General features: G+C 41.4%; 1 pseudogene; it reads right to left on the bottom strand.

Annotated features, from left to right (window-relative positions):
• LOC107559614 (FACT complex subunit SSRP1-like) overlaps positions 1-7,500 on the bottom strand; it is a 28,723-nt pseudogene that overhangs the window by 19,412 nt on the left and 1,811 nt on the right.

Genomic DNA, 7,500 nt, shown 5'->3' with positions numbered 1-7,500 from the left:
AGAGTGGGGCGAGACAGACGAGAAGAGTGGGGCGAGACAGACAAGAAGAGTGGGGCGAGACAGACGAGAAGAGTGGGGCGAGACAGACAAGAAGAGTGGGGCGAGACAGACGAGAAGAGTGGGGCGAGACAGACAAGAAGAGTGGGGCGAGACAGACGAGAAGAGTGGGGCGAGACAGACAAGAAGAGTGGGGCGAGACAGACGAGAAGAGTGGGGCGAGACAGACAAGAAGAGTGGGGCGAGACAGACGAGAAGAGTGGGGCGAGACAGACAAGAAGAGTGGGGCGAGACAGACGAGAAGAGTGGGGCGAGACAGACAAGAAGAGTGGGGCGAGACAGACGAGAAGAGTGGGGCGAGACAGACAAGAAGAGTGGGGCGAGACAGACGAGAAGAGTGGGGCGAGACAGACAAGAAGAGTGGGGCGAGACAGACGAGAAGAGTGGGGCGAGACAGACAAGAAGAGTGGGGCGAGACAGACGAGAAGAGTGGGGCGAGACAGACAAGAAGAGTGGGGCGAGACAGACGAGAAGAGTGGGGCGAGACAGACAAGAAGAGTGGGGCGAGACAGACGAGAAGAGTGGGGCGAGACAGACAAGAAGAGTGGGGCGAGACAGACGAGAAGAGTGGGGCGAGACAGACAAGAAGAGTGGGGCGAGACAGACGAGAAGAGTGGGGCGAGACAGACAAGAAGAGTGGGGCGAGACAGACGAGAAGAGTGGGGCGAGACAGACAAGAAGAGTGGGGCGAGACAGACGAGAAGAGTGGGGCGAGACAGACAAGAAGAGTGGGGCGAGACAGACGAGAAGAGTGGGGCGAGACAGACAAGAAGAGTGGGGCGAGACAGACGAGAAGAGTGGGGCGAGACAGACAAGAAGAGTGGGGCGAGACAGACGAGAAGAGTGGGGCGAGACAGACAAGAAGAGTGGGGCGAGACAGACGAGAAGAGTGGGGCGAGACAGACAAGAAGAGTGGGGCGAGACAGACGAGAAGAGTGGGGCGAGACAGACAAGAAGAGTGGGGCGAGACAGACGAGAAGAGTGGGGCGAGACAGACAAGAAGAGTGGGGCGAGACAGACGAGAAGAGTGGGGCGAGACAGACAAGAAGAGTGAGGTGAGACAGACAAGAAGAGTGAGGTGAGACTTTTCAATTTTAAACGTTGTAAAATTTGAAACAAATTAAATGCGGTCCACTGCTGCACACGTGCCACAATATCGATACAGGGCCACCTGTCAAATCTCTGTGACGATACATCGTCGTATCGATATTTTGAACACAGCACTAATGGTTACAGTTAGCATTACGGCTTCTGGTTTCCTGACGTGTGTCAGCGCCGTTTATGACAGAGAATTCTGTGCAGAATTTAAATGATTCTCACTAGACCTCGCAGCAACCTTATCATTGTGCGGCGAATTCAAACGCTTCTCACTGGATCTCGCAGCACTGTTGCATCTGTGCAGTAACAGTGTCGCGAAATCAACTTTTGGTTGATGTCGCTAATGAGTTGGAGAACGTGGTGGACCGCTCACAAAAATTAGACGCACCGGCAGAAAAAATGGTCGCAGTCTGGAGCCCTGCCTAAATAAAAACGTAGCTCTGTTGGGTTTAATGTTAGCAAACAATTTATGTTTACTAGAGGTCGCCCGGTGGCTCAGTTTTGCCGATTAATCGGCACCGATAGTTGAATGCTGGAACTATCGGCAAAAATCCATGCCGATATTTTTTCAGAGTTGTGTCCATCGTTGGAGCGGCTGAGAAGCTCTGCTGTCATTATACAGTACGAGAGCGAGAGCGACCTCTAGAGGCGAATCACTGACAGCACGTGCTGTTTGTTTTGATACGTGACACTGCGCTGAACAGAGTGGGACACTTCAGATGCACATTTAAAACCGACAACGGAACGGTGTGTATACAGTACACTATAGTGCATGTTTTCATATCAATACTACGTGATTAATTTGTTGACTAGATGCTGCATTAGTGGAGAAAGAACAGCAGTTTGCTTTCAAGGCTGAGAGGACATGAACATTAGTTTGTCTTCAAGCAGTTAAAGCAATGTGACCAAAACACACGCAAGTCTGATGCAAATGCTTAATGTCACGATTGCTACCATCTATTGGCATTAGTTTATATCCAGCTCGTCACTTTAATGTATTTGTTAGCAGCAAAGGTGCAGATTTAAAGCTGTGACGTGAGAAAGCAAACTGATATGCTCATTCAGCCGAAAGAAATCCTGCAGCAAATTACATTATATTTGTCCCAAATCGTTGTTAATGTACATAAAGGCTTCACCCTAGGATGTAGAATTGTGTATTATTTTTCAGCGTAACATTTGTGTTTCTGTAGCTCTAATAAAGTCTGTATGCTTCATTACATACTGCACTTTCTCTTTCTGTTTGCTGTTTTTTTAAACGCCGAACTTCAAACTCATCTACGCTGCTTTTTTCATTCTTGAACTGAACTTTTGCCCATTTGGTGATTAAATAAACCATTTTAGACCACCGCTTGAACTGAACGCGACACGTCCGGTGTGTGTGATCCCTGATACCTGCGCGCTATCTGTGACAATTTTGATTAGATAATCATCTTTAACCCCTTAACTGTCACCCCCCATTTTTAAAATAGGCATTAAAGTGCACTATCCAAACTTAAATTGTTATAATTCATGAACACTTTGGAATACAGAGGAAGGGTTGGTTTCTTTTTAAAGAAGACAGTCAGCAGATTATTGCAGAAGTGGAAATTAAAATATCAAAAAGTTATTGAAGTTTAAATTTACTGTAAAGAAAACGCACTGTTCAATTTTTATAATATTTTACATAACCGGTTTTACTATAAAATTTGTAAAAAAGTAAAAATAAAAAAGTAAAGCCTTATGTCTAAATAAGTTATGTTCCAAATTTGAAGTTGATATGAAAAAAATTGAGGTTTCTGTGAGATTTTATTTAGGGCGTTATACCACAAACAGCCACCGGGTGCCATCCAAACTCCACTGAATTTTTTTAATGCATTTTTCTGTCACAAATGTCTAGATTTCTCTGTCAATATTACTTTACTTTATTAATATGGAATCCTGAGACTCAAACCTTTCCAATCATATGTTTTATGTCAGGATTATAAAAAGTTTTGACTCTAAAAGACCGTAATGCATTTTGTAATATGACACTTGACACCACCCGCTAAGGGGGAGGAGACCGCCAAAAGATTTTAAAGTACCATTTCAATGGTAACGCAATGTCCGATTTCTAAATGGTTTTCACAGGATGAATCTTAGGCTTCTAAGCTTTCAAACGATATACAATTTATGATGATTACTAAAATATTTAATAGAGAAAAAGGACAATAAAAAAAAAATAAATTTTATAGTAAAGCACCGTTTTAGTTTTTGTTCAGTATGCATTTTACAAAACTATCGTTGTATTAATCTGTTATCAGCCAGCGTGGTCCAACCTAGCTATCGGCATCTGTAAAATCTTTAAAATGATTGTAAAGCGCTTTGGGTGTACAACAATACCCAATAAAGCGCTATATAAATGCATCATTCATTCTAAATCCACCATCGGTCGACCTCTAATGTTTACATTTATTCTCAAGGTCTGACAAACATGTGGAAAGTATTTCCTTCCCTATTAACGCTACATGAATAAAGCGATAAATATCAACCTCAGTTACAGTTATTACTACAGTGGTCATATTTTGGCCGTATCGCCCAGCCCTAATTACATTTATGGATACGCAGCCCTGATCGGTGGGTTCTCTCACTGTGTCTCTGAAGCCGTCGTATCTGTAGACGTCTCCGGAGCCGGTGGCCAGCTTGATCCCGTGACCCAGACAGACGCGACGCCACTGGGCCGCAGAGAGCTCAGGAGCCGGGATACTGTCCACCTTCCCTGTTTTGTGGCTTTTATAGACCACCGACTGCTTGCCGAACCTCAGACGGCCATCATTCTGACAACAAACACAAACAGCAATGAACAGAGATCACTTACGACTCTACAGCGTTTTATTCTTCTGTAAAGCTATCCTCATGTACAGTATATTAATCACTCTCTGTAGGTTCTTTAAGGTATGTACCTAAACACAACAATCCCAGCAAGTTTATGAGTAAGAGCAAAACATATGTGTCCCTGCAGCACAAAAGCAGTGTTAAGTCGCTGGGGGATATTTGTAGCAATAGCCAACAATACACTGTATGGGTCAAAATTATAGATTTTTCCTTTATGCCAAAAATCATTAGGATATTAAGTAAAGATCATGTTCCATGAAGATATTTTGTAAATTTCCTACCGTAAATATCTCAAAACTTAATTATTGATTAGTAATATGCATTGCTAAGAACTTCATTTGGACAACTTTAAAGATGATTTTCTAAATTTTTAGATTTTTTTGCACCCTCAGATTCCAGATTTTCAAATAGTTGTATCTCGGCCAAATATTGTCCAATCCTAACACACCATACATCAATGGAAAGCTTATTTATTCAGATGATGTATAAATCTCAATTTCTAAAAATTGACCCTTATGACTGGTTTTGTGGTCCAGGGTCACATATAGTAGGTATTAACAAAAATCCTTCCAATGCGACTACGTAATGCGTGAAGTCCAGCTAGTGCAAGATGAGAATTTGTGGTTATAAAAAGTATATAATTTTTATTTTTTTTTAAATGAGCGATGGTTTGGCTAGATAAGACTCTTATTCCTCGGCTGGGATCCTGTAGAGCTCTTTGAAGCTGCGATTTGGACCTTCAGCCCATTGAAGTCCATTATATGGAGAAAAATCCAGGAATGTTTTCCTCAAAAACCTACTGAAGACAGAAAGCCTCCACACTTGAGTGAAAGTTCAGCATCACATACCCAAGATCCCTTCACCTCCGTATGAATGTTATTAAACTCCAGAGTGTCTCCCATCTCTGTAAATAAACACAAATATCAATACAGAGCCATAAAATAACATCGCATTATCAACAGACGAGACTTAAAATCACTTCTATATGAGCTGTACTTTCACTAATCACTCATTTTACCAGGGGAACCCCGCCAGAAAACCCCGTAGCCGTACCGGTGGAACCCCATCCTAGTTTTGAGTAACATTTTGGGCGGGATTCCTTGTGAAAACCTGGTAACCCTGCTCATTACAGCTGTACTCACATCTGTTATTATAATAATACATTTTATTTATAGGCACCTTTCTCAACACAATAAATTTATAAACAAGACCATAGAAAACAAACAAGAAATACCATATTCAAAGACAGAGTAAAGTAGGAACTTAGGTGAGATATGCAATCTTAAACAGGTGAGAGAAGAAGCAGATCGAAGTGAGCGAGAGGGAGTATGGATATGGAGGAGGTTGGACAGATATGAAGGGGCAAGATTATGGATTACCTTGAAAGTGAACAAGAGAATCTTAAAGTCAATGCGAAACTTAACCGGAAGCCAGTGAAGCTGCTGTAAAACAGGGGTGATGTGGTGAAAGGGGGGATTCTGGCGATAATACGGGCTGCTGAGTTTTGAAGCAATTGAAGCTTATAGAGGGATTTGTGAGGAAGACCAAAGAGAAGAGAATTACAATAATCGATGCGGGCGATGACAAGACTGTGAACAAGAATAGCCGTAGTATGAGGGCTAAGGGAAAGGTGAAGGCGGTTAATATTACGTATTTGACAATAGGCGGACCGGGTGATTTTAATAATATGTGATTGAAATGACAGTGTACTGTCTAGCAGGACACCCAAACTCTTAACCTGAGGAGAAGAGAAGACAGAGGAATTATCTATTGAAAGAGAAAAACTATTTGTTTTGGATAAAGTTGATTTAGTGACAATTAAAAGAAATTCCGTTTTGTCACTGTTTAGTTTGAGAAAATTAGAAGAAAACCAGGATTTAAGTTCATTGAGACAGTGAGAGAAGAAGGAGGGAGAGTGGATTTAGGTTTGCTGGAGAGATAGAGTTGGGTGTCATCCGCGTAACAGTGGAATAGGATGTTGTATTCCCAAAAGATATTGCAGAGAGGAAGAAGATAAATGATGAAAAGAAGGGGTCCCAGGACAGAGCCCTGAGGCACACCAGTATTAACAGGAGAAGGTTGGGAACTAAAAGATTGTAGCTGGGCGAACTGAGTGCGCCTTGAAAGATAAGATTGAAACCAATCCAGAGGGGTGTGAGTGATGCCAATAGAGATTAGTCTATTGAGAAGGATGGTGTGAGAAATGGTGTCAAAAGCCGCACTTAGATCAAGGAGGACAAGAATAGTGACTAAACCAGAATCAGCTGCCATAAGTGACTTTTATAAGTGCAGTTTCTGTTTTATGAAAAGGGCGGAAACCAGACCGGAATTGTTCATTCAGATTATTACAAGTTAAATGAGAGTGAAGTTGAGTAGCAACAATTTTTTCGAGGATTTTGGAAAAGAAGGGTAAATTGGAGATAGGACGGAGATTATTGAAATTGTTAGGATCATCACTAGGGCTGTGCGATTAATCGAAATCGCGATTTGAGACGTTGCGATTTCCTAATCCGTTCCAGAGCATATGCATGACTGCCAGCCTTGAGTTGCAATACTTGCCCCGGGCAAGAGTGAGCGCACCTCCGTTGATTCATCTGAAATAAGTTTATAACGCATGTTGGCTATTATATATACACACTGGCAGTATGGATGAGGCTTGACGCACGCGCGCAACCTGTGTCGACTCGCACCTGGCTCTGCGTTTAAAACTAAATGTAAATCCAGTCTAACTGCTTGCTAATTTCACTTGGATGAAATGAAACATTTAGCACATTTTCCACTTGCCCTTAAAATCCCAAATACTTGAAACGAATAAATCAGCCTATGTAACATATGTAATACTTCAATAAATGACTTAAGAAATACAGTTCATTTATAAAAAATAAATAAATATTTTCTGTGAAATTCAGTAATTAAGTTAATTCTGTAGAAGTAGTTATACCGTTATAATCTTGCCAGCTGAAGAAAACAACAATAGAAACCCTCCCAAAACACAATAACAAATGTAATGGATTTCAGGTTATAATGGGAATTGTATTGGTTTGAATGTAAACTATAATGGTGTCTATTTGATGGATTGTATTGGTGGGATGTAATCTAGCAGATGGCAACCAATAGAACAACAGTAATTCCTATTGGAACACTGGCAGTATGGATGAGGCTTGACGCACGCGCGCAACCTGTGTCGACTCGCGCCTGGCTCCGCGTTTAAAACTAAATGTAAATCCAGTCTAACTGCTTGCTAATTTCACTTGGATGAAATGAAACATTTAGCACATTTTCCACTTGCCCTTAAAATCCCAAATACTTGAAACGAATAAATCAGCCTATGTAACATACGTAATACTTCAATAAATGACTTAAGAAATGCAGTTCTTTATTTATAAAAAATAAATATATATTTTCTGTGAAATTCAGTAATTAAGTTAATTCTGTAGAAGTAGTTATACCATTATAATCTTGCCTGCTGAAGAAAAAAAACAATAGAACCCCCCC

Source organism: Sinocyclocheilus grahami, unplaced genomic scaffold, assembly GCF_001515645.1.
Source record: "Sinocyclocheilus grahami isolate Dianchi unplaced genomic scaffold, SAMN03320097.WGS_v1.1 scaffold692.1, whole genome shotgun sequence".
Lineage (NCBI taxonomy): Eukaryota > Metazoa > Chordata > Actinopteri > Cypriniformes > Cyprinidae > Sinocyclocheilus > Sinocyclocheilus grahami.
The sequence above is the reverse complement of the archived record's forward strand: the minus strand, read 5'-3'. Positions and strand labels throughout refer to the sequence as shown.